Consider the following 26,070-nt stretch of genomic DNA (forward strand, 5'->3'; position numbering starts at 1 on the left):
ATATCCACAATCTGTTGTTGTGCAAGAACTGCTCTGGCAATCGCCAGGCATATCAAAGGTGCATCCACAAATATATTGCGGTTATTAGTATCTGCCTTTCAGGAATTTGTGAATTTAAAAATGACCCTCCCACACTCCAAGAGGGGAAAGTAACGGGCAGTGTTACACTGGAAATATTTGGAAGCAATTAGTATCTAATTGACTTCTTTATATCCTTCTGAATATAAAGAAGACCCTTAACTTTACTAGTTGAGTAAAGCAATAAGAATATAGAAGTCTTGCGGGGACAGACCAAATGTCCAGCTAATCCAGCATCAGGTTTCCTGCAGTAGTAAGGAAGACCTTGCCAGGAAGCCCACAAACTTTATTTATTTATTTATTTATTTATTTATTTATTTATTTATTTATTTATTTATTACATTTATAAACTGCCCCATCCAGAGGCTCTGGGCGGTGTACAACTTTAAAAAGACATAAACCCCACAATTTTTGCCTAATCTCTTTTTAAAGCATCTGTGATATAGGCTATCTTGTGGCAATGCATTCCATAAATTAATTACATATATTGCGTGAAGAAGTTCTGAATCTATTCCCAATTTCACTGCATGGCCTTAATTCTAATATTATGGGATATTTAGAAATGATCTCTATCCACTGTCTCCACATCATGTACATTTACTTAGAGTAGATAAAGATTTATAAACAGTTTATTAAAATCTCTATCTCTTAGTAAACTTCCCCACAAAAAAAATAAAAATACAAATGCCCCAGGCCTTCTTTGTAGGGACGGCATGCCAACCACTTGATCATTTTGGTTGTCCTTTTCTGCACCTTGTCCAGCTCCACAAATTTCTTTTTGAGAAGCGATGACCAGAACTGCACACAGTATTCCAAATAAGACCACACCATAAAGATCTTACAGCAGCCATTTTATTTTCAGTCCCTTTCCTAACAATCCTTTAGACAGAATTTGCCTTTCACATAACCCTCCACAGTAATCCTGTTCAGATATTATGTTGTATCTGCTTTTAAATGTCTATACACTCATACATGTTTTTATGTGAATGACTGCACCTGTATTTAATTTAAAAGTGAATATGGATACAGGTCCCTTACATGCATGGTGCACTCCTTTCTGGGAAGAGCATCTGCATGCTAGCATGCAGAAGGTTCCAAGTTCCCTCCCTGCTATCTCTAGATAAAGCAGAGAGAAACTGCTGCCTGTAACACTGAAGAAGCCACTGCCAGTCTGTGTAGACAATACTGAGCTAGATGGACTTTATACTGATTCAGTCTAAGGCAGCTTCCTAAGTTCCTATGAGAGTAAAGAACAAGCCACTGCACTGAAGCAGTGGCAGTGACCGGTCCCTATATGGAGTGCATCCCAGTAAGGCAGGGGAAAGAGAGGACGTTGGTAATGGTGGATGGGTGGCACCCAGACAAAGCACATCCTGGTGGAGAGAGAAAAGGCATACCCCAGGGAGGAGGGGGGAAAGAGGAGAAGCAAACTTTGGCAGAGAAGAATTTGGTGCCTTCCATGGACACCTTAAGACAGGGCTGCAGAGCTTTGCCCCTTGAGCTGTTTTTGGACTCCAGCTCCCATCATCCCCAGCCACAGTGGCCAATAGGCATTATGGGAGTTGTAGTTCAACATCTGCAGGAGGCCCAGAGATACACAGCCCTTCCTTAAGACTTTGAATTGCCCCTCGCAGCAAACTTCTAGGAGCTTCATGCACGAGTCGGGAACCCAAAACTCCTGTGCTGGGTAAACCTGCAGAAAAATAAATTCCACTTGCCTCTCATCCACACAGGCTGTATTTTTGCATGGGGGGATGGATTGGTCTCTTTAAGTCCCGAGGGAAAGTAGTGCTATGGATTGGATTAGGAGGCTCTTATCTCTCCGTCCTGCACCTAGTCTGGCTGGTTTGGGTAGCATGACAAATGTGGATGAATGTGAATTAGGTAAGCCACTGGTTGGGAAGAGCTGCTAAATCATAGACAGGCATGCAGGCAAGCTGCTGGGGGTGGGCTTGAAATCCCCACCCCCTTCTCTCCACCACTACCACCACCACCCCACCCCGCACCAGCTCCTGCATTTTAATCTCCTTTTACTGTTTTCATTTCCTCCTTTGCTGGGGTTTGTGTTTTTAAGTACCATCCTGTGAGGGATTTCACAGGTGACACAAACTAAATCTTATTCCATACATATGAAGGGAAAGATTTATTGGGCCAAGTTTGACAGCAATGTGAGGAGCAGCTGGGCCTGTTTGAAATTCATCTCTTTCCCGTCAGCTCAATGAGACTTCGGTGTGATAGGGATAAATTGTATGTTATGTTTTTTCCCCCAATTAGACTCCACTCAGCCACAAACTACCTCAATAAATAAAAAACGCCCACAAGTGAACATTAACACTGAGAAGCCGTCTCTGTCCACATACCTCTGGACGAGTGGTGCTATAAAATACCACCTTGTTACAGTGAAGCAGGGAAGAGACAAATGGCATCTGGCATCAGGAAGGGGAGAAAGGCAGGCTCTGGGAGCATATCCAGATGATGTCCCTAATTTAAAAGATCAGACGTGCTATTTCAGCACTTTAAATCCCTACAGGCACTTAATCCCATGTTCGTTTCCCACTGTTCCACATAACTGAGCAGCATGAATCACAGCATTTTAGAATTGGGGCCTTGGAGGTCTTCTAGTCCAGCCCCCTACTCAGAGCAGGAAATCGCTACAACATAGGAACATAGGAAGCTGCCATATACTGAGTCAGACCACTGGTCTATCTAGCTCAGTATTGTCAACACAGACTGGCAGCAGCTTCTCCAAGGTTGCAGGCAGGAATGTCTCTCAGCCCTGCCTTGAAGAAACCAGAGAGGGAACTTGGAACCTTCTGCTCTTCCCAGAGCAGCTCCATCCCCTGAGAGAAATATCTTACAGTGCTCACATGTGGTCTCCCATTCAAATGCAACCAGGGTAGACCCTGCTTAGCTAAGAGGACAAGACATGCTTGCTACCACAAGATCAGCTCTCCTCTCTTCCCTGATATCTCTGACAGATGGCTGCCCAGGCTCTGTTTGAAAACCTCCAGCTAAGGACTGACCACCACTGCATGAGGCAGACTGTTCCACTGGCAAACAGCTCTCAAAGTTAGGCAGTTCCTCCTAATGTTGCACCTGCATCAGCTTCCTTGCAATTTCAAACAACTTGGTTCTAGTTCTGCCTTCAGGAGCAATATTTGAAGGTGGCTATCATATTTCCCTTTAGTCCTCACTTCTCCAGTCTAAATGCATTCATCTTGTCCAATCATTCCTCCTAGGACAGTGATCTTTACTATTTTTCAAGAGGGGGCCACTTTGGCAAAAAACAACAACAACCCAGCAACAACCCTCCAATATGATAGACATCTCCCCCTGACCTCTGCATAGTAGGTGCATGTTTCTTAGTGCTGGGAGAGCTCTTTAAGGAAGATAGAGCCCTCCCTTGAAGAGTTGTAGGAAGAAAGCACTGGGAAGGGTTACACTTCCCAACAATATGTGCACACCTTCCAAAATGGTGGAAGGGCTCAATTGCCTTTAAAGGGATCCCACTGGCATGAAACAAAGCATAGAAATGCACAGTACAGTGGGAATGGTTGTTTCTGCATGGTGCCTGGGAACTGGGTAGAGTATCCAGTAGCTTTGGCTAAAGCTTCACAGACACAATAAACAATGGCCAAATTCGGACATAATGCAAAACCAGAGTTAAACAGGGCAGAGGTTGGAACTTTGTTACATCCAAATTTGTGCAACCATAGTTTTGCACCAAAATTGACCTGCGGTTTGCCTCGCCAAACTCCAGTTTGATCCTACAATTTGCAGTAAGGTTCGCCACCAAGATCAGAGGTTTGGCTGCCGAAGCATTCTGTCTGAACACAAACAGCGCTGTCTGGACACAGACAGCAAATTGGAACCGCCGTTCTGTGAGGTTTTTGACACCGCAATCATGGAGTTGAAGTAAGAACATAAGAACAGTCCTGCTGGATCAGGCCAAAGGCCTCTCTAGTCCAGCATCCTGTTACACATAGTGGCCCACCAGATGCTTCTGAGAAGCCCACAGGCAAGAGAGGAGCCCACAGGCAGGAGCCAATGGCAGTGTAGACCTGCCCAGGACTGAGCTCACTCCATGCCTGCAGCACTTCTCACTGGCCACCTCTCAGACCCTCCCCTCCTGTCTCCGAAACAGCTATGTAGTTGCCCGGCAACAGAGAAGCCTCTACGTTCCATCCCAAGCTTGTCAACCTGTCAAAGTAGCACAGTAGCAGAGGGGCATGCCCCCTCCCCACTCTGTGCCTTGCTCCCCCCTCCTGGCAAGTAGGGGGACAGGCAGTAAGTGCTTCGGTCCCTGAGAATAAAGTGACAATGATGCATGTTCACAAGCACAAACCTGCCAGGTGGCAACATAAGCAGGGCAACCCATTACAGCACCAGAACAGGAACATTTGGCAGGTGGGGGGTTTCCAAGAGTTGGGTTTAAAAGGCAGCCCCAACCAGGGATTCTTGGACAGCCAATTTCTATTTTTCCCCTCCACAAATAAGTTGGGGAAGCCCCTTCCCCTCTGAGGATGTTTTCACTCCCTAGGCTTACTTATGAGGAGAGCTGGGTGGCAGGAACAGTATTGCCAACACTGAGAAGGGAGTTTCTTCATGTGCGATGGCAGCGGATGCTGAGCCCGAGCGGACCACTCACTCATGAGAGTGTAAGGCCATGGGGACAACTCATAAGAACTGTCTGTGAGGACTGGGGTGTCGGGCAGAATCTCTAATAATGTGTGCTGTCAAAATATCCCCTTATCCAACATACAACTCTCTTATAAGAGTGTCAGCCCATGGGTCAGCCCATCAAGCCAAGATGCTCTGTGCAGGAAAACCATGGGAAAGGGTACCCTAGCAACTGCTCTCCCTGCCAGGTAGCTGTCAAATCATACCCCCGGCCAGCCTATCCACCAATGTGGACATATACACACTTGCTTCTGCCCCAAAATGGCAAGCCCGCTTTCCCAGTGTCAGTGAAAATTGGGGCTCCCTTCTCCCACAGTTCCCCACAGTAGCAGATCTGCATACTGTGTGACAATAGCACACACCTGGGAATTTTGAAAGGGAGTAAAGATCCATCCCCAACCTGAAACTGGAGGCTGCTGAACCGCAGTTGGATGAACATTTGCGATGCAATTCACGATTTCAAATTGAAACCTCAGGTTTGTCTACCTCCAGTTTTAGGTCATGTGCAAATTTGGCCAGTGAGTCAGGGGGCCGCACCTAGGGTTAGTGGAGGCCCAGGGGCGTAACTACCATTAGGCAGGGGGAGGCAGTCGTCTCGGGGCCCCACTGCCTTGAGGGGCCCCCCAGAGACACCTCACATGACTCCCCATTGCCCCCTGCCCAGCCCCAAGACCCTTCAGCCACTTGCCCTGTTTGCCCTCTCTCCTGCTCGTCGTCCTGGTCCGCAATCAAAGCAGAAGGCAAGCTGCTTTTCTCCCCGCCTCTCAGCTGATCGGCGGGTGGGCGGGGCTTCCAGGGAGGCCTCCGTGTAGGCCTCAGTCAAGCCTGAACTCCAGTAGGCTGGCAAGCCCCAGGAAGAAGGCTGGCAGTCAGAGTGGCCACTACAGTTCTCTGCAGCAGACCCTCTTCCCAGGCCAGACAGCTCAGCCTTTGCCAGGTAGAATGTGAATTCCTTTTTGTGGTTACACCCCACCCCCACCCCTATATAGGGATCTGCTTGCCATAGGGCTTTGATGGGGGGGGGGGAGACTGAGAAGTCTCTGAATATTTAATTTAAAACTGATTGGAAAATTTGCTGGCTTTAAAAAAACCTCTAAAATGTCCTATAAGTGGCTTGTTTCATAGCAGGAAATTACAAAAACTTCTGGAACAAATTTATTTATGTATTAATTAATTAATTAATTAATTCATAAATACACTTATGTTCAAGTTGTTTTGCAACCCAGGTCTGAGTGAGAACTGAGAAGTGAGTGAGAACTGTGACGCATGTGTTGTGCTTTTATATTTTTTCCCCTTAGGGTAAATCTGGCCAACATGTGAATGCAGCACCTCCATTCCAGAGGAGATGTGTGTTAAAGGGCTTTAAAAGCCTCTTGTGAAAAACCTCCTGGAATCAAACTTTACTGAATTTGTTCAGAATTCTGAGAAAACAAACATAGGCTCACCCTGCATGGTTGAAAGTCTCCTTTGCTAATCTGCAGCAAGGGGCCCATTTTAATAATTAGTGTTTCTAGTGTGTTCTAGGCATTAAAAGTAGCACAAATATATAGTATTCAATGTATATCACTATATATTGTGAAGTGTGTGTGTATTCAGTGAAATGTATTTCTTGGCAGCATACTTATTTTGAAATATCAGACTTAAATCCTTGGAAGCCTGGGGTGTGTGGAGGCCCTGGACTTTGGGGGGGAGGGCATTTTAAAATCTCGTCTCTGGGCCCACTCCAACCTTGCTACACCCCTGAGCGCATTCGGCTCCGCTCTTAGAGCTCTTCTTCGAAAACGGAGCACAATGCAGAAAGCTTCACCATTGAAAAGGGAGCTGCATCTGCTGTCCACAGAGCCACCACCGGGTATTACTTGCTGGCAGACTGGAAGTCGCTTAGATGAACTTCAAGCTCAAATCCTTGGTTTTGCAAATACACCATATGAAAAAGGAATTTTTGACTTGGAAATAGTTGTGCCTGAAAGGTATCCATTTGAGCCTCCAAAGATGCGCTTCCTGACTCCTTTAAAAAAAGGTTTTACTCCCATATAATTCTTCTTTTCTCATTTGCTCAATTTTGTACATCTGTTTTTTGTATGTTTTGAATGAGGACGGAAATGTGAGAATACCGTAAAAGTCCCCTGCTAACTGGGCAAAGAGGCACCTTTTTCTCTTTGTAAACCACGCTGAGCCATTTTTGGAAGGGCGGTATAGAAATCAAATTTATTATTATTATTATTATTATTATTATTATTAATAAAAAAAATTTCTCAGCGGGGGGGCCCATTTAAGAATCTTGTCTCAGGGCCCACTCCAACCTAGTTACGCCCCTGTGGAGGCCGCCACTGGCCCCTACACTTTGCAGTTAACAACACTGTGCTAGAACATGGTTTCCAGTCTCACCCTCCACCACCCCACCATTTTTGTTGCCCTATGAGAATGTGCACTTGTGTGCTCAGATTCAGATCTGGGTCCAAACAGATAATGTCTATATTGCTAACTCAAACCATTTTAAAACAAGGTTTATCCTTCATGAGTTACTCCAAAGAACCCTAGGGACTGTTGTTTTATGAAGGGGATTTAAAAAATATCTTTAAGGGATGATTCACACGTGCTTATGCAACACTTTATTAGATAACATTTAAGGCTTTGCAACTGAATGTGCAAATTAACTCCATTGAAAAGCATGGCAGCAATGGTGATACCAGAGTTATTTCTGTGCTGTTTAATCTAGGATGGCTTATTCACACATCAAGTTAGCACCTAATGCTACAATAAGCACATAATAAATATGCATATGTGAATCAGACCTAATTTTCAGTTCCTTTGCTATGATTCCCTTGGAAGATGTTCAGTGAGTGCAGTTTCACACCAGTGCAGTGCAGATGTTGTGCCTTAGTTCTAAAGATATGGTATCCAAAAAGTGTTGTTGATAGAAACCCAGTATTTGGAAGGTGAGCCAGTGACCACAGCCGGAGTTCTGAAAGCGGCTGGACCACACTGCAACTGGCACTGTCTGGATAAAAATACTTTTGATTAGAGCCCTCAAGCAACCTACAGGCATCTATCAGTCCTGGTATAAATCATTAGGAGGCCAGCACCCAAGCTTAGCAACAGTGTCTCCTGTTACTGTCTAGACAACATATTGTGCAGGTTAACCATAACCCTATGTCATAAAGCATGCTCCCATGTTTTCCCTAGAGAGGGAGGAATAGACTAAGCCTGAGGCAGGAGTCCATGGGGGGGAAAGTTCCACCTAGTATTTGTTCCTTCTTGTGCAGCTCCTTTGGCAAGAGAACACTTTCTGCCACCTTGAAAAGTCTAACATTCTTTACTTTAGGGGTTCACAGGATCTTTCCAAACTGGGCAAGTGGGCAACAAAATGGCAAATGCAGTTCAGTCTAAGAAAGTGTAAAGCGATGCATATGGAGGGGAGGGGAACAGAACTTTGCATATAAGGTGATGGGGTCTGATCCATCCGTGACTGACCAGGAGAGAGATCTTGGGGTCATGGTGGACAGCTTGTACGAAGTGTCAACTCAGTGCGCATCAGCAATGAAAAAATCAAATTCCATGCTAGGGATAATTAGGAAGGGGGTTGAAAATAAAAATGCTAGTATTATAATGCCCCTAATACAAATCTATGGTGTGGCCACATTTGGAGTACTGTGTACAGTTCTGGTCACCATATCCTGAGGACACTGTCGAAATTGAAAAGGTCCAAAAGAGGGCAACCAAGATGATCAGGAGCCTGGAACACCTTCCTTATGAGGCAAGGCTACAGCATCTGTAGCTTTTTAGTCTGGAAAAGAAGCACCTATGAGGAGACATGATAGAGGTGTATAAAATATGCATGAAGTAGAGAGAGTGGACAGAAAGAAATCTTTCTCCCTCCCTCACAACACTAGAACCAGGGGTCACCCATGAAACGGAAGGCCAGGAAATTTAGGACCACCAAAAGGAAGTTTCCATACAATGCGTAATTAATCTATGGAATTCTCTGCCATGGGATGTGGTGACGGCCACTAGCTTGGGTGGCTTTAAAAGGGGCTTAGACAGATTCATGGAGGACAGGTCTATCAATGGCTACTAGCCTGCTGGCTATAGGCCACCTCCAGCCTCAGAGGCAAAATGCCTCTGAAAACCAGTTGAAGGGGAGCAACAGCAGGAGAGAGGGCATGCCCTCACCTATGGGTTTCTCAGGAGGCATCTGATGGGCCACTGTGTGAGACAGGATGCTGGACTAGATAGGCCTTGGGCCTGATCCAGCAGGGCTGTTTTTATTATAAAAGGTCATGCTTATTCCAGGATGGCAGTTTCCCATACAGTATCATGGGTGCTACTTCTCCGTATTTCACAGAGCATAATGCTGATGCTCCTGGTTTTAAAACACAGATCTAAAAATATCCAAATCTGTGAACCTGACCCACCTGAAGGAGACTGGATTCAGTGACAGGTTCCTGCTGTTTATACACCTTCCTTCTGTCAGGAGTGGTGAATGACATGCAATGGTGACAGACTCATTGTTAGTACATGAGTCACCACCAGATCTGCATAAAGTGGGGAGAAATTTAAAGCAGAGAATGAGTGGATTGCTGAACCTTTCTCTGCCTGCTGCTTTTTATGAACAGTCCCACCCCCCCACCCGAAAACCGTTGCTCTCCTGGAAGTAAGTCTTGCCAGGAGAAAAGCACTAATGGAAGGCAATTTGGGGAAGAGAAGGATCCAACCCTCCTCCACCTCTTGAAATCAACCCACCCTGTTTTATACAGGTACATGTTTGGCATGTCTAACATTCTAACACATGGGTCATACCACTGTCACATGTAGATCTGCAAGTGTGCATCCACACTATCAGGGGGAGGGAGGGAGGGAGGGAGAGAGAGTGTGTAAATCTTTCTAAAGCCTGTATATACAGTATAATCTGGTTGTTCTGACACAAAGCTTAGGCCAAATAGAAATGCCACTACTCTGAGCAGAATTGATCAAGGACCTACATTATAATGAACTAAGGATTCTGTGGTGCGAGTGAAGGTAGTCTCTGGCAGCAATTAGTTAAGCAGCCGTGGCAGTGTCATGGGAAGGTTGAGCAGTAATGGAGGAAAGTCAGATTCTGAAAGAAAGGAGCAGAGTAGGCAAGTGAAAGAGAAACCTGGGGGAGGCTGGATAGAGGAGAAAGTGCCATTTGGGGAAGGGTGGGCACAGAAACCTGCAGCAATATAGTAAAGGTGGCAGCAGCATCCTGACCAAGGGAAACAGGCTCCTGGAGCTGTATGGCAGCACACAAGAATGGGAGAAGTGGAGCACGGACAGTGTGAAGAGGGCCACTTAGCCACAGCTGTGGTCTCCAAGTCCTGTGGTAAAGTATCTGATGCACACATGTCAAACACAAGGCTCGTGGGCCGAATCCGGCCCGCCTGGCCGTTTTATGTGGCCCGCAGTGACTGTGCCACATCCAAGCGCCTAACCGCGCTGCCTCAGTACCCATTTGCAGGCAGAAGGACCCAGTCCCAGAAAGCTAGGTAGGAGCAGGGCGCTCCACACGAGTGCCTGACTGCGCTGCAGGCAGAAGGACCCAGTCCCAGTGTAAAAGCTAGGTTGGAGCAAGGCGTTCCACACAAGTGCCTGACCGCGCCACAGGCAGAAGGACCCAGTCCCAAACAGTGACCTAAGTTGCTTCTTCATATCCTTGCTTCTGCACACCCCTTCCCTGCCAAAACCCAGCACTAGGCATGACCGTGCCAGAGTCCCGATCCTGCACCTGCTGCCAGTAGCAACTACACAGGTATGGAGTCTCAGCGGGATCCTACAGTAGCAATGTCTCCAGACAAAATGGTCTCAGACATCTGGCCAGAAAACAAATAGGTGAGCAATTTTAAAACTTAAATTTCAAATACAGAATTATAGATGAATGTATTAAAAAAACTGTTGAGTTTGTAATTTAACTGTTTTGCTTACAGTTTGTTTTGTGCTTGTTATTTTCAGAACATGATTAATGCACGAGGATGGCGTGTGATATGGTGTCTCAGGGTGAGGAAGGATCTATACTTCTACTACTAAGACTAAGTATCTTAATAAAAAATTCGGCCCGCGACTTAGCCTGTGTTTTAGATTTCGGCCCCTTATGTGATTGAGTTTGACATCCCTGATCTAATGCATAAGCAAATAAATATACTGTTAGGGAAATTAAGCAATGCTTCCTACCATTTTACCTCCCCACAGTGATATTTTGCTTACAGTTTAGTGTAGGAGAGAACAATGTTCAGGGCTCTGTTTTAATGTACTTTAGAACCCTAATAAAGCATTATCTTATGTGGTCAGCGTTACCTGCAAGTAAAGACTGTCAGTTCAACCCAATTCAGATTTATTCAAAAGTTATTCCAATGGGACTAACTTCTAAACTTTAAACAAGTAGTTGCAGCTTTTATTATTTTTGCAAACCTGTCAACATTTATAATCTAAAAAGGTAGATTTCTGCCCCTTTAAAGCAAGTAAAAGTAGGTCAAGTATTTTGAAATGCAATATGGAAGAATCTGAGCACTGAAACATTATTTTTAAAAACAAAACAATTAAGAGCTATACAGTACTTGTCACATTTCATTTCCATGCAACTTTCTTTCACTCAGAATGAATCTTCGTGTTTCCTGTAAATATTAAGTTTCTCTTCCAGATTATTGAAGGAGAAGAAATACAGAGAAAACTCACAAAATTGAACTGGGAAGTAGCTGAGCCCTGAGATTGTGGAACAGAAGGTTCAGATTCAAGGGCATAGTGACTATTGAACAAGGGAGGACAATTGTCCCAAGGGCCTGTGGGGGCCCCTAAGGCTCCTCCTCAGCCAGGGCGCCCCCTTGGCACCTCCCACGTCCAGCTGTCAAGTACAGCGCTTGCTGGCTGGGAGCGTGAGGAACTCCCCTCTCCTCTCTAGCCAGTGTTTCACAATGGGTGGGGAGGGATGGACTCTCCCCCCTCACCAGCATCTGACATCAGACACAAGGGGGGTGGCAGGGTCAGAGCTGTGACACAGCCCCAGCAGAATTTCATTTCCCCTGTCAGCGGTTGGTGGAATCGATGAAAGAGAACTCCAAAGGGCGATTCCACCAGCCACTGACAGAGGAAATAAAACTCTGCCGGGGCTGTGTCACAGCTCCGTTCTTGGCACTGACCCCGCCCCCTTGCATCAGATGCAGGGGGCGTGGCTTGGGGCGTGGCTTGGGGCGTGCACACAAAGGAACACCCAGCGGGGAGGGGAGCCACTGCTCAGACTTTGTCCCCCAGCCCCCACCAAGCTCCCTAAGCCCCTTTTCAGATTCTGTTAATTTTTCTTACCAAATGAAAATTAATAGTTCTAGATGAACCGGTGCATAGATGTGCAGTGATGCAAATTCACAAGAAAAACTTCATTAATAAAGGAGGAAGGGCAGAATGATAGCCAAGCACAATGGCAGCACGAGAGTTCTGTCCAGGTCAATCAATCAAAGGCTTGCGAAACTCATTTTTTTGCTGATTTCACACATACCTAATTGTGTAGAGCAGCAGCTGCCGTGTTAGCATCCCCTTTGTAATTGGGCCCCGGTTCTGTTGTAACACTTATGTATGGCAATATGCTTCTTAATAATGCTTAACATTTGTATAGAACTTGCAACCATTCAAAGTACTTCATGTGCATTAGCTTGCTGTAATCCTTGTAGCCAGAAAACTATTACTAGGCCCATGTTACAGATGGGAGTTTGAGAGCTAATGGTTTGCCCAAAGTCACTGTGCAAGTTCATGTCAGAGGTGAGAGTTAAAACAAGGACTCAGGGGTGTAGCAGCAATTAGGGCTCTGGACAAAAAGTAAAAATGTGCCCATGTTCCCCTGACCTTTCTTCATCAGAATGGGGACATAGGAAGCTGCCATATACTGAGTCAGACCATTGGTCTATCTAGCGGAATATTGTCTTCACAGATTGGCAGCAGCTTCTGCAAGGTTGCAGGCAGGAATCTCTCTCAACCCTATCTTGGAGAAGCCAGGGAGGGAACTTGAAACGGTGAAACCTTCTGCTCTTCCCAGAGCGGTTCCATCCCCTGAAGGGAATATCTTTCAGTGATCTCATGTGTTGTCTCCCATTCAAATGCAACCAGGGTAGACCCTGCTTAGCTAAGGGGACAAGTCATGCTTGCTACCACAAGACCAGCTCCCCTCTCCAGAGGGACAACAAACAGCAAGCTGTAACCCAGTTGCCCAAGGGGGTGGGGGCAGCGTTTCTCAGGGAGAATTGTAGCTATGCCCCTGAAAAGGCATAATAATTCTGCAGTCTCCTAGCGACAACAACATGACACCAGTTCATGAAGCAAAAGAGTTCTTGAACTAGGCAGTGGCTCAGCTCTTGTAAAGTCAGTTTTGTCTTCTTAATTTCTGTTAAGGACATGAACACACACACACACACACTCTAAGGCTGTTCTTAAAAGCATCATAACCCAGGCTAGGGCAGCCCTGCCTAAGATAGGCTGCTCCTGTGGAGCTCTGGGATCACTCCAGCCTAACCCGACTTTCCACCCAGCCTAACCCGACTTTGCAGCCCGGCCTTTAGTCAGGGTAAAGGGCACTTAACCCCGATACCTGGGTTTCTTGTGTGCTCAGGATGCATGAAGCCTTAGTGTACACAGAGCAGGGCGGCAAGAGCGCCCATCTCCAGGGCAATCCCTCAAGGCACCAGCTTCTGGCACCCTCATCATTGATGGATGCCCTAGAACTCCCTCCTCCGGCCCCCAGCTCTGCTGTTCGCTGTGGTGCCGCTTGTGTGAGGCACGAGCAGCAGAGTTTTTTGACCAGCAGTGCTCTCGTGTGCATGGAGGCAGGGAGCAGCCTGCCTCCCTTCCTGCCATCGCCAGAACATTTGGTCATGTGCACAACCTCTTTGTATTATTTTAGATTAACCCAATTCAAAGCAATCCAAGAGTAGTGGTAGCCTACTAGCTCATCCCTGGCAGTAGTCTTTCCTGGAGAGTTTCAGACCACATTACAAGACAAAGAGGCAGCATATTTTCAAGTAAGATGAGCCAAAGTTGTATCAGAGTCATAGAGGACATTTGTTTTGTTCCCTAGAAGTCCAGTTGTTCTTGTGTGGTGGTGGTGGTGGTGGTGGTGGTGCTGACCAGAAGCAAGTGTGAATACAGAAGCTTGTGTTGACCTGGCATTTCCCTTAATGAGCAAAAGAGCTATCTTAAAGAGAGTAGACTGCAGCAAACACACCTTCTGAACCCAAAACAAGAGACAGAAAAAGGCAGAGCTTGCTGCTATTGCCAGGAAATGAGGGCTTTTCTAAAGGCATGCTAGCACCAAACAATTCCTTTACACCAAGCTAAATGGGGAAAACAGAGATAGGATTGTTAAGAGTATTTATCCACTGCTTTTCAACAAAAGGTTTTCAGAGCAGTTTACATAGAAAAATGAATACAATTATTCCCTGCCCAAAATGACTCACAGTCTAAGACGACAGAAAAGTTAGATACTAGCAACAGCCGCTGTAAAGACATTGCAGTGGTGCTGGATAGGAATAGTTGTTCCCCCCTGCTAAGAGAGAGAGAGCGCAACCATTTGAAAAAGTGCCTCTTTCTTTTCTTTTTTTTAACATTTATATTCCACTCTTCCACTCATGTTGTCCTACAACTCCCATAATCCCTGGCTATTGGCCACTGTGGTTGGGGATTATGGGAGTTGTAGTCCAAAAACAGCTGGGGGGCAAGTTTGAGCAGGCCTGGTATAGACTATAGGTCTGTCTGAACACACACAGACCTATAATCTATACCAGGCCTTCTCAACTCCCCCCACCAGCTATTTTTGGACTACAATTCCAATAATCCCCAAACTTTCTGAAGTTTGGTTTAGACCCGATACAACTTCAACAATTTTGGGTTCTGTGGGCTCCGAGGATGTGGGATATCAGATCAGATTCAGAATCTGAATCCAAATTCTGACTTAAATTCAGATTTCCCCCCCATAGCAGTCAATGTGGAAATTTAGAAAAACTCCAAAAATCCCTGGTTGGTCCTAGGGCCTTGAAATTTGCCACATATGTGGGGGAAGGGTTCCTGTAGTGTGTTTGAAGATAATTGGTCAATTACCTGGTTTTGGGTGGATTTTTGCATTTTTTTGTTTAAAATGGCTAAAAGTTGTGAAATCTGTCTTGTTTCAAGCCAAAACTTTACAAAAAGTTCTGGATCTGAAGCCCCTCCTTGTACCATCATTCCATCCCCACATGGAGGAAAAAGGACATTTAATTTTTTTTTTCTTCCCCATTGCAGGAACTGAGACCTTTTAATCCTTAAGGGCAAGAAGTGAGAATTTCTTTCTAACCACCAACACAGAAACATTCAGTCACTGTGTGCTCCTGCAATGGGGGAAGACAAACATTAATATAAAAATCAGAGGAATGTCCTTTCTCCTCCATGTAGGGCTAGAATGATGGTCCTAGGAAAGGCTTCAGATCCAGAACTTTACATGCTTGCTACATCAAGCAGAGGATCGGACGAGAGAGCCTACAAGCAGAGCTAGCTCAGTGCCTTTCACAGCAGACAAGTCTGGTGCTGGGAAAACAGTGGCAGCGGGAGAAGAGAAAGAGAATGAACACAGAAGAAGTGGAGAGAGGAGAGTAATGGTGATGAGAAAGATGGGTGGGAGAACCTGGATGCACTCTGCCTAAAACAAGTAGAAAGGTGATGAGATACCAGAGTGTGCCCCATAAAGGTGAACTGGGGGCAGAACCGGGGGTGGGGGAGAACCTAGAACAAAGTTAACAGCAACAGAGAGGAAGCAAAGGTGGCAGGTAGCAGACCATAACAGGCAGGTGGAGAGACACCCATGGCGGGAGCCCCCACCCATGGCGGGAGCCCCATGGAGGCAGCCACCTCACTTGACCTCATGGGAGAGCTACCCCACCTACAAGGCCCTGCCAAACACTATTATCAGATCCAACTCTAATCACTGTGGATGCCCGAGTTTCAAGACAAAGGAAAAGGTGGGATACACGTGAAATAAATATAGTGTCAAGAAGGAGTAAGAGGAAAGGATCGCCAAGAATGATAAGCAATTCTATGCATTTGGCATTTGCACAAGTATATAATAAATCTTCTAATAGCCAGTCATGTAACATCTGCTGACTGGTGCAGATTTTTTCAAAAAGGACACGCGTTTGAGCTCCTAGTCAACCTATCCTATGATTATCCCCCACAGGATTTCCTGCAACTTCCAATGAATACCAGATCAGTTAGAGGTGGATAAGGAACAAGGTGGCACCCATATATCACATTTCCAGTATAGATGACTGAAACCAACAAGGCTCCAAGGGCCCTTTTAGCAAGCCAAGGTGTGGTTGACTGAATGACAATGTAATGGTGACATTCATGGCAAAGGGAGATGTTTGAGTGCTTCTTCCTGTGCTTAGGCCATGACTCACCACACTACATTTGAATGTGGGTTGAAAGAGGGTGGTTCACTTGCAAGCTGGAGCCCCTACAGATGGCCAAAACTACTCCAGGGCGAGCTTTCTCTCTTCTCAGGGTAGTCTGGTCATCTGTTTCATTCTGCCAAGTGACAATGATTTTTAGCACACCTTAGGTGCAGTGTAGTGTGAAAAAGATAATCTTTATCTACCCCCGGACATGTGGTAAAGCATCAGGTGACTATTTGCAAAAAATTTTAAAGCATGAAGAATAAATTTGTACCAGCAAGTAAGGGTATTCACGTGATGAGAGGTGGAGCCGGGGGGCAGGTGGGGGAAGGCTGCACAAAACTTACCTTCCCCACCCTTATGATTTCCAAGCCCTTCTCACTGCCTCTTGGCCACTCAGTTCACTATGCAAGAGGCTGTCCTGGTAGCCGCACAGCTTTCTGGAGGCCAGAACAATGCATCCTGGCCTCCAGGAATCCCACAATGCACCGTGTGACAAGCATGGTGCATTGTGGGATTCCCCCATGAGATGGATGCTCTAGGCTCCCATCTCTATGGCCACTTGGGTTCCAAGCAGCGCAAGCAGTCACACGACCACGGAGCCAGGGTTAAGGGCACACTTGCCCTCTTAACCCTGGCTAACATCTGGGCTACAGAACTGGGTTTGGTGCCATGGCACTTCCAGGAACAGTCTAGGGTTATCGTGCTAGCCTGCCCCTACCTCCCACCAGCCACCCTCACTGCTGCTTGCCAGTGGCTCTCCAGACTCTCAGAAGCAGAAAAGACCCGGTTCTTGTCTGCAGACAGAATGGGGCCTTTTCTACTTCTGAGAGGGCCAAAGAGCCGTTGGTAAGTGATTGCAAGGACAGCAGGAGTGCCGAGGGTGGTAGGAGCTGCCCATGGCAAGCAAAGGGCCACACCAAAGTGGCGTTGGAGGAATTAGCGAAACATCTTATACCTGTGAGTACTGAACCATTTCTCTTGATACTCACTTGAGAACTTGGGCTTAAAAAATATGTGAACTCCTGAATACAAGTATCATAAATAAAGCATTCATGACATGTTCAGTAAACCATGTCTCACTACACTAGGAATGGCTCCATATTTTACATGGAGCCTTTTACATAGCAGTCATGTTTGCCACAGGTAAACAGGTGGAGTTTCCCCACAGCAAACATTCCAAACTTGTATAGAAGCTAAATGCCCTTGAATAAACCTGGCTGCTTTGAACAAACCAAAGATTTGTTAATAATCTGGCCATCCCTGGGATCAATAGCACCCTAGGCAAGGCATGCCCTGGGCACCCACCCACATAGTTAGATCATCACGTTGTGCAATTTGTGCAAGCTTACCTTGACACCCCCATCAGGTAGGTATCTTGGGCAACTGCTCAGCTCATGCATCCCTAAGACTGGCCCTGGATGTATATGCTCAAACACCTGTATACATAATCTGCTACTTATGTGAACTCTAGCACTTACATAAGAACAGCTCTGCTGGATCTGGCCAAAGGCCTATCTAGTTCAGCATCCTGTTTCGCACAGTAGCCCACATACCTCTGAGAAGCCCACAGTCAAGAGGTGAGAGCATGCCCTCTCTCTTGCCGGTGCTCCCCTGGAACTGGTATTTAGAGGCATCTTGCCTCTGAGGCAGCCTATAGCCCTCAGACTAGTAGTCGTTGATAGACCTGACCTTCATGAATTGGTCTAATCCACTTTTAAAGTCATCCAATCTAGTGGCCATCACCACATCCCGTGGCAGAGAATTCCATAGATTAAGTATGCGTTGTGTGAGAGAGTACTTCCATTTGTTGGTCCAAAATTTCCTGGCCTTCATTTTAATGGGATGACCCCTAGTTCTCATGTTGTGAGAGAGGGAGAAAAATTCTTCTGTCCACTTTCTGTACTCCATGCATAGTTTTATACATCTCTATCAAGTCTCCCTGTTGTCGCTTCCCATAGCCAGCATCATCATCATATGCATAAGAACATAAGAACAGCCCTGCTGGACCAGGCCCAAGGCCCATCTAGTCCAGCATCCTGTTTTGCACAGTGGCCCACCAGATGCCACTGGAAGCCTACATCAGGAGTTGAGGGCATGCCCTCTCTCCTGCTGTTACTCACCTGCAACTGGTATTCAGAGGCATCCTGCCTTTGAGGATGGAGGTGGCCTACAGCCCTCCGACTAGTAGCCATCAATAGACCTCTCCTCCATGAAGTTATCCAAACCCCTCTTAAAGCCATCCAGGTTGTTGGCTGTCACCACATCTTGTGGCAGAGAATCCCAAAAGTTGATTATGCGTCATGCGAAAAAGTACTTCATGCAGTGTGGAGGCACCCCAGAAAAGCTGCTTGGAAGTTGCTTTTTGGAGAGTGGCACACATACTGCTGCCTTCTGTGCACGTGTAGTAAGGGATTCTCTTGCAGCCGAGGACACACAGAGGAGGGGAGAGCCATTTTTTTCTCCCCCTCACTGCAAAAAATATTTCAACTTGCAGAAATATATCCCTGAGGATCGCACAGAAAAGGGAGAGAAGCAAAAAGTGCTCCCCCACCTCTGTGCATCCTCAGCTGCAAGAGAATCCCTCTCTGCAGGTTCACTGAAGACTCCCTGCAACCACACAGCCATTCTGCCACCCAGGAGGACCAATGAACCCCTACACCCACTTTTGACAGTGAATGTATTACATGCATCTGAAAGAAGTGGTAACCCTGCAGTCCAGAGAAGTCACATCTGCTCTGGGGAAAAAGAGTTTACCCTCCAATATTACACTTTCATGCACCTCGATCTTCAAAAAGTAAGCTTGGGAGTGGGACTCAAAGGATCAGGGCTGAAGGCTCATATTGAGGAGGTTAGCAGGAAAGGTGACTCACCTTGTCTTTCTCTTTCTTGGTTCCACTGAAATACAGGAATAGAGAGCCTGCTTGGGAGTCCAGATGCCAGTTTTATAGCAGCTGTTCCACTGCTATAGCAAACAGATGAACTTAAATAGCCTCCGGCACAGAGTTTACAGACATGGATAATCATTCTGGAGTAATTACCAGCTTGCTCCCCAGAGGAATTCACCTGCGAGAAGTCGCTGGGAGCTAATTACTCCAATTACTCCCTTGACACATGCAGCCTTAGCAAGCAGTGCTCTTGGTAATAGATCAGGCCAACCTTCCTCCCAGCACCAGGATATACTTCTTCCTATTGAATGCTAGATATCTGCCCATCTACCAAGTACTATATAGCCTCTCACACTCCATCCTCGTATCACAGCCTCAAGCAATGCTGACTTCACTGCCCTGTAGCCACAGTTCAAGGTTTTCTGTTGTGTTCCTGCTCTCCTCTCTGCACTGAGAATAAAGCCAGTTACACTAGGCATGCCTGAGCTAAACCCAGTTATTTAACTGAATTCTAAAAGATAAGCTGTTCTCAATTTAGGTGGAGGGACATCAAAAACAGCAGGCGTACTGTTTAAAGGAGGAAAAGTATAAATGCCAGACTGCCAAGGAAAGACACTGGCCCAATTCAGACATAGCACAAAACCAGAGTTAGAAGTGGCAGAGGCTGGAACTGCAGAATGTCCGAATTCATGAAACCATAGTTTCATGGCAAAAGCGACCTGCGATGTGCCTTGCCAAACTCCAATTCAAACCTTTGATTTACACAAAGGTTTGCCACCAAGACTTCTGAAGTGTTATATCCGATCCCAGATGCTGCCATAACTGCGGTTTTGTGCCAATTTTCAATCTGCCATCATAGAGGTGGCGGTGCAGGCACACCCGGGATAGCAGCCACTCCACGGCTGTGGCGATTCTCATTGGCCACCTCTCCAAGCACCAGCCCCGCCCCTCCTCTCACCTATCCAGCTACGGAGTTGCCCGGCAACAGGGATGCTGCCACATCCCACCCGCCCCCGACTTGCCAGCCTCTCAAGTGGCACAGCCACACAGGAGCATTCCTTCTTCCCAGTCTGTCACTTGATCCCCCCCCCACCCAGCAGGAAGGAGGGGAAAGGGGACGAGACGACAAGAGGGGCACTAAGTGTTTTGCTCCCAGAGAAGGAAGCGGCAAAGACGTACATTCACAAGCACAAGCACTCCAGGTGACAACGTAAGCAGGGCACCCCATCTCAGTGCTGGGAGGGGAACAAATGGTTGGGGTGTGTGTCTGGGGTCAGGTTTAAGAAGCAGCCCCAACCAGGGATTTTCAAGCAGCCAAGTTCTATTCCCCCCCCCACAAAAAGGTTGGAGGAAGGGGACCCAGCCCCTTCTCATTTGGGGGTTTGGGGTTCCTAGGTTCCCTGGCCACCAGGGCCAGCAGTGCTCCAGTCAAAGGGGCAATTCGGCCTGTGTGATTACAATGGATGCTGACCCGAGGCAGACTGTGCTCACTCAGGAGAGTGCCAGGCCCTGGGGGCACCCCATAACAACTCATGAGAAGAACCGTCAGAGGGGAGAGAATTGCCAAGCAAGATCTCTACTAATGTCTGACAACAAAGCATCCCCTTCTCCCACAGACTGCTCTCTCACAAGTGCCAGGCCATTGAGGCTCTATATCTAGCCAGGTTACTCTATGCAGCAAAGCTGTGGGGGTGGATACCCCAGAGACTGCTCTCCCTGTACAACTACTAGCAAGTAGCTGTCAAAGCATGCCCCCTGCTAGCCCATCCACTCATGTGGACATGTGCGCCCTTACTTATACCCTGAAAATATGACCCCACCCCCACCCCCTCTCCTGGGTTTGCTGGAAATCAGGGTTCTCCTCTCCTGCAATTTACCACACCAGCAGATCTGCATATGGCACAATGTGAGACCAAACCCAAATTCCATTGAATGGGGTTAAAGATCTGTCCACGCACCCCATGTTCCTCCCTGTCCATGTATGCAGCCAGACAAATGGAGTGACAAAATCTCCTTTGGGTGTGCGCAAGGCTTCACAAGGAAGGGGGTTTGCTGCTATTCTGTTCTTTCTCTCTTACCTTGGAGAGTTGAGGGCCCCACACAAGCAGGACCCCCTTTGTTGGGTTAGCTCAACTTGTGGGCATGCAGTCCAAAGGGAGAGCTAGTGGTTTAAGCTGCATGGTCCTCCCCACTAGATTGGCTTTCTCATGAGAGGACAAGACCACTGGCAGCAAGCTGCCAGTAGAGCATCCCTCACAACACCATCCTAGGTCACCCTGGGACAGAACCCACAGAATCCTTTGCCCTCTCACATATACATTAGGGATGTGCACGAAGATCTTCGGTGCCAATGGGGCGTAGCACTTTAAGGGCGGGGGAGGGTGTACTCACCCCTCCCGCCGCATTTCCCCCGCTGGCGCGCTGTCGTTTTGAAGCCCCTCAGGGCGGCAGCGTTCCTCCCTGCTGCCCCGTTTCCCCCATTGGCCGGCCAACGGGGGAAACGGGGCGGCAGGGAGGAACGCTGCCGCCCCGAGGGGCTTCAAAACGACAGCGCGCCAGCGGGGGAAATGCGGCGGGAGGGGTGAGTACACTCTCCCCCACCCTTAAAGTGCTACCCCCGTCGGCGTTTCGGTGCCAAAACTGCCCCCAGCGCCGAAACGTTTTGGAGGCCTTCATAATGGCCTCCGAAACGTTTCGGGCACAAGCCTAATATACATATCCCCTCTTAGGAAGTCTTCATGTTCCCTTTGCTTAGTAACAGGGAAATATTGCCTTCACTAAACGCCACCCACCCAAATGTGCTTGTGTGGGACTGTTAGGATGCAGGGCTCTTGAGGGGATGGCAGTGCCCTCACTGTTAGAAGAAGCATTGGCATGCCTTTTTCCTGCTGAGTGTGGGTGAAGTGCTCTGAAAATACACGATTGCGCTTGGCACACACCCTTCAAGATTGTGGCCAAATCGTGGCTGCTCCGCTGGTGTGCTAACAAATTGCCCACAGTCTGGCTGTGGAGCTTGCTGAGATTGGCCTCAGCAGCCAAAAGGGGCTCTGCTCTCCTGGAACTGGAGGTTGGTGGGCCATGGTTGGATGAACATCTGCAGTGCGATTTACAATTTAGAACTGAAACCAAGGGGTCGCCAGCCTCTGGATTCCTGCTACGTCTGAATTCGGCCATGGGGAAAGTACTGCCATAGAACAAACAAGGTAACAAGAAGTAGGGGATGGACTGGCATAAAGCAACATACGTTGTTCAGCATATGTACAGTTTTAACTGTGCATGCATGTACAGTTATTCACATACTGTGTTCAGCACATGTGCAGTACACTTATCTGTCAAAATCATCCCATGAAATCGATTGCCAGGAAATTTAGGTAAAGGTAAAGTGTGCCCTCAAGTCAGTTTTGACTCTTGGCGCCTACAGAGCCCTGTGGTTTTCTTTGGTAGAATACAGGAGGAGTTTACCATTGCCTCCTCCCTCGCAGTATGAGATGATGCCTTTCAGCCTCTTCCTATATCGCTGCTGCCCGATATAGTACCGGCGTGAATTCTAACCGGCAACCTTCTGCTTGTTAGTCAAGCATTTCCCCACTGCGCCACTTATGGTGACCCAGGAAATTTAGGACCAACAAATGAAGCACCTTTTTCACACTACGCATGATTAACCTATAGAATTCTCTGTCACATGATGTGGTGACAGCCACCAGCCTGGATGGCTTTAAAAGGGACAGATCTATTAATGGCTACTAGTTGGAGGACTATGGGCCACCTCCAGCCTCAGAGGCAAGATGCTTCTAAACCAGTTGAAAGGGAAGCAATAGTAGGAGAGAAGGCATGCTCTCACCTCTTGCCTGTGGACTTCCCAGAGGCAACTGGTGGGCCACTGTGTGAAACAGGATGCTGGACTCACTAGATAGACTTGGGCCTGGTCCAGCAAGGCTGTTCTTATGTGATGCCCATTATTTCCAATGGGTGCCATTATCATACAATTACATTTGCACAATTTTATGTTGTAGCTGAATAAGGTTGTTCCATCACACTGCAGGTGGTGTTAGATACATGAAGCAGTGGTACAGATATGAACAGCCCACGTTTTGCTGTGCTGAATGCAAGCCATTATATTTTTGTACATTCTCATTTCGTTTTGAGAACACTGTGGTATAGAAATATTCTAATAATAATACTTTTTAAGTGTCATGATCTTGGAGCTTATCCCCATTTCCAAAAGGCTTGATTTTGAATTTTTGGAGCATACAGTGCCAAGGATTAGTCACACTGACTGGTGGGAAATCTTGCCTACTCTTGTACTAAGGCTGTGGTGCTCTTACATCCTTGTAACTTTTGCATATTCCAATTAACTACCAAAGATATTCACCCTATCACAATCTCCCTGGAAGTAGAGCATTGGGGAAAACAAACACAAATCCTCCAATATTTACACTATACATTTTTCACTCTTTCTTCCCCCATCAGAGCTGTCTTACAACTTGCTGTCAAGACTACAATACCTACGTAAAAAGCAGAGAGAGGAATGCAGTCACCGTTGTTTTTTTAAGCCACTGGCAACAGCAAAGAGTTAAATGCAATCAGACTAGACCAGAAAAGGATCCATTATGTCAAGATCTGTCACATCCTAGCACTCTTTACAGAGTAGTCCATATAACCCAAACTAAAAGTGTATCGACTCAAGACATCCAAAGAGCAAGGAATGGTCCTTCAACTGCTTTTAGTCACATCATCTTCCTTTCTCAGAAAAGGACCAGAGAAAGCAGCCAGCTAACCTTGGCTGAAAGAGCAACTTGATTAGCAGCAGGGGAACAATCACCTATACATCAAATACTACTGAAAACCCATTACCATCCCTGTTTAATAAACCTCCCTTTCTAGCTACTGCCAAACTTCATGCAAGTGGAACTTCAAACCTCAGTGGGTGCAGCATGGGGAGACACATAACTTGACAGCTATCAAGAAACTGGCAATCAGCATGTTATCCGTACTATCATATAAGCAGGGTTGTATTATTCCATTCTTGCACTGCACAACTGTGGGGTAGTGGTACAAAAAAAACCCCACTGTACCCCAAAAATCTCAGCTAAAATAGCAAATTGCTGTGTCCAATGGCCTTAGAGATATGCTTGAAACTAGTTGGGCAGTTCACAAAAGTTCACTTTTGTGAAAACTTAGAAGCCATACGAAGGCTGAGCCAGACTTCAAGAAGTAAGGGGGTGGGAGTTCCTAGTACTTCTCTTTGATACCTAGGTGGTGAGCAGAAACGGATTGAATTATGCAATATAGTAAATATATGCACATTGTATTATTTTGAGGTCACAGAATTCAGCTGCACTTTTATGCACCCTTACCTCCAAGTAGGATCCACTGAACCCTTCGGTCTAAACCATAGGATCCAGATGCAGTTTTTCTTAGTACAGAAATCTGAATTTTAGGGCAAGTTAGGGGGTTAGGTGAGCAGAAGAGGCTGAGCTGCAGACAGTAGGCTGAGCTCCTATACATTTCACTTTGATCCATTTTGTAGGTCAGTGGGCCACTTTTTAATATTCATCCTGCTTTTCCTCCAAGGAGTCGGGAGCAGTGTACATGTGCAGAAGGTTAGACTGGGAGAGAAGTGATGGCCCAAAGTCACCCAATGAATTCCATGGCTGGGTGAGGATTTGAACTCAGGTCTCTCCGATCTTAGTCCAGCATTCTAGCCATTTGACCAGGGATTCTCAATATTGGATCCCCAGATGTTATTGGACTTCAACTCCCATAACTCCCAGGCCCAGTGGCCTTTGGCTGGAGATTATGGGAGTTGAAGTCCAATAACATCTGGGAAACCAACGTTGATAATCCCTGCACTAGACTATACTGTTAGACAGACCAAGAATCAAGCAAGGCCATTCCTGGACACATCTTGCAATTCCCCTCCAGGGGGACAGGTTATACAGGCAGCAACTGCTCATGTTCCTAGTTATGAAATCTAGTATAGAGCTATGGGCCATGGAGAATACTGTGGGGAGGAAAGGAAATTGTGTACCCTTTTCTGAGATTACCCCTGTATTTGTTTACTGTGGAAAGCTGGTCAAGTGAATTGTAAGTCCACACTAGACCCACACAGTGCACCTCCCTGCTGGATATGTGAAAGTAGCAAGGAGTCATGTAGGCTGGTACACCTGCAGGGATAGACTACAAGGATGAGAAGGGTTAAAACAACTGTAGCCACCTGAACATGCCTACAGACAGGCAAGGTTTGGCACACACAGCCCATCTTTCTTAGAATATGTTTCCAGAGAGAGAGAGGGAGACATGTGGGAGGGAAAAAGATGGAAAGAGAGAGCTACGTGCTTTAAAACTCTGTTGCAAGCATTTCTCTATCCCACATTACAAGAGTGCCACCTGCTGGGTCTGAACAGATTCAGGTTTGTAGAAACCCTGCCTTTTGATCTTTGCAATGAAAAGAACAACCAGATACACTCTGCTCTACCAGGTTTACAGCATAGTAATTTGCTGTGAAGGGAATTCAACCCAAGCAGATGATAAGCACTTATTAATTGCAAGTGCTTATGAACCTCAGATGCCTTATGAATAAACAAACTTTAGACTTGTCAGACAGTCTTCTCAAACCTGCTCAAGCATTAGACATAGGTGGAACACAAACAGAGCCTACAGGAACTCATACAGAAAGCACCCACATACACTTTAAAGTAGGAATATGTAGTACATAGCCGTCCTGGGAGGAAATAAAGATACTTATCCTGTTGCCACGGTCATATGTTCAGAAATGCCACGTGCATCAGATCCCAGAAGACTGGTGATGGGAGTTTTGTGGGTGGTTCAATCTGCAATCAGAAGGCAAAGATTGAACCACCCACAATTGAACACAGAGGAATAAAGAAGGCAGAGAATGAATTTGTGTCTGTGTAATGTGATGCAACTGGCCAGGTTAGTCTAGCCAAAACATGATCATTTACTATGGGAAATAACCAAATTAAAGCATTTGAGAACTATAAGAG

General features: G+C 46.6%; 2 long non-coding RNA genes across 3 annotated transcripts; one reads left to right on the plus strand and one right to left on the minus strand.

Moving 5' to 3' along the window:
• Positions 1 to 5,563: 5,563 nt before the first annotated feature.
• Positions 5,564 to 26,053, plus strand: LOC128341785 (uncharacterized). 2 transcript variants are annotated; one of them, XR_008314571.1, is made up of 4 exons: positions 5,578 to 5,695; positions 10,468 to 10,608; positions 10,729 to 10,773; positions 23,534 to 26,053. It is a non-coding gene; the product is annotated as an uncharacterized LOC128341785 (long non-coding RNA). The 2 variants fall into 2 exon arrangements; XR_008314570.1 differs by lacking the exon at positions 10,468 to 10,608 and having other exon boundaries at positions 5,564 to 5,695.
• On the minus strand, positions 7,356 to 19,121 carry LOC128341793 (uncharacterized). Its single transcript, XR_008314576.1, has 3 exons — positions 19,049 to 19,121; positions 9,174 to 9,293; positions 7,356 to 7,723 (listed from the first exon to the last, which is right to left on the minus strand). It is a non-coding gene; the product is annotated as an uncharacterized LOC128341793 (long non-coding RNA).
• Positions 26,054 to 26,070: the final 17 nt, after the last annotated feature.

Source organism: Hemicordylus capensis, chromosome 1 (assembly GCF_027244095.1).
Source record: "Hemicordylus capensis ecotype Gifberg chromosome 1, rHemCap1.1.pri, whole genome shotgun sequence".
NCBI classification, from domain to species: domain Eukaryota; kingdom Metazoa; phylum Chordata; class Lepidosauria; order Squamata; family Cordylidae; genus Hemicordylus; species Hemicordylus capensis.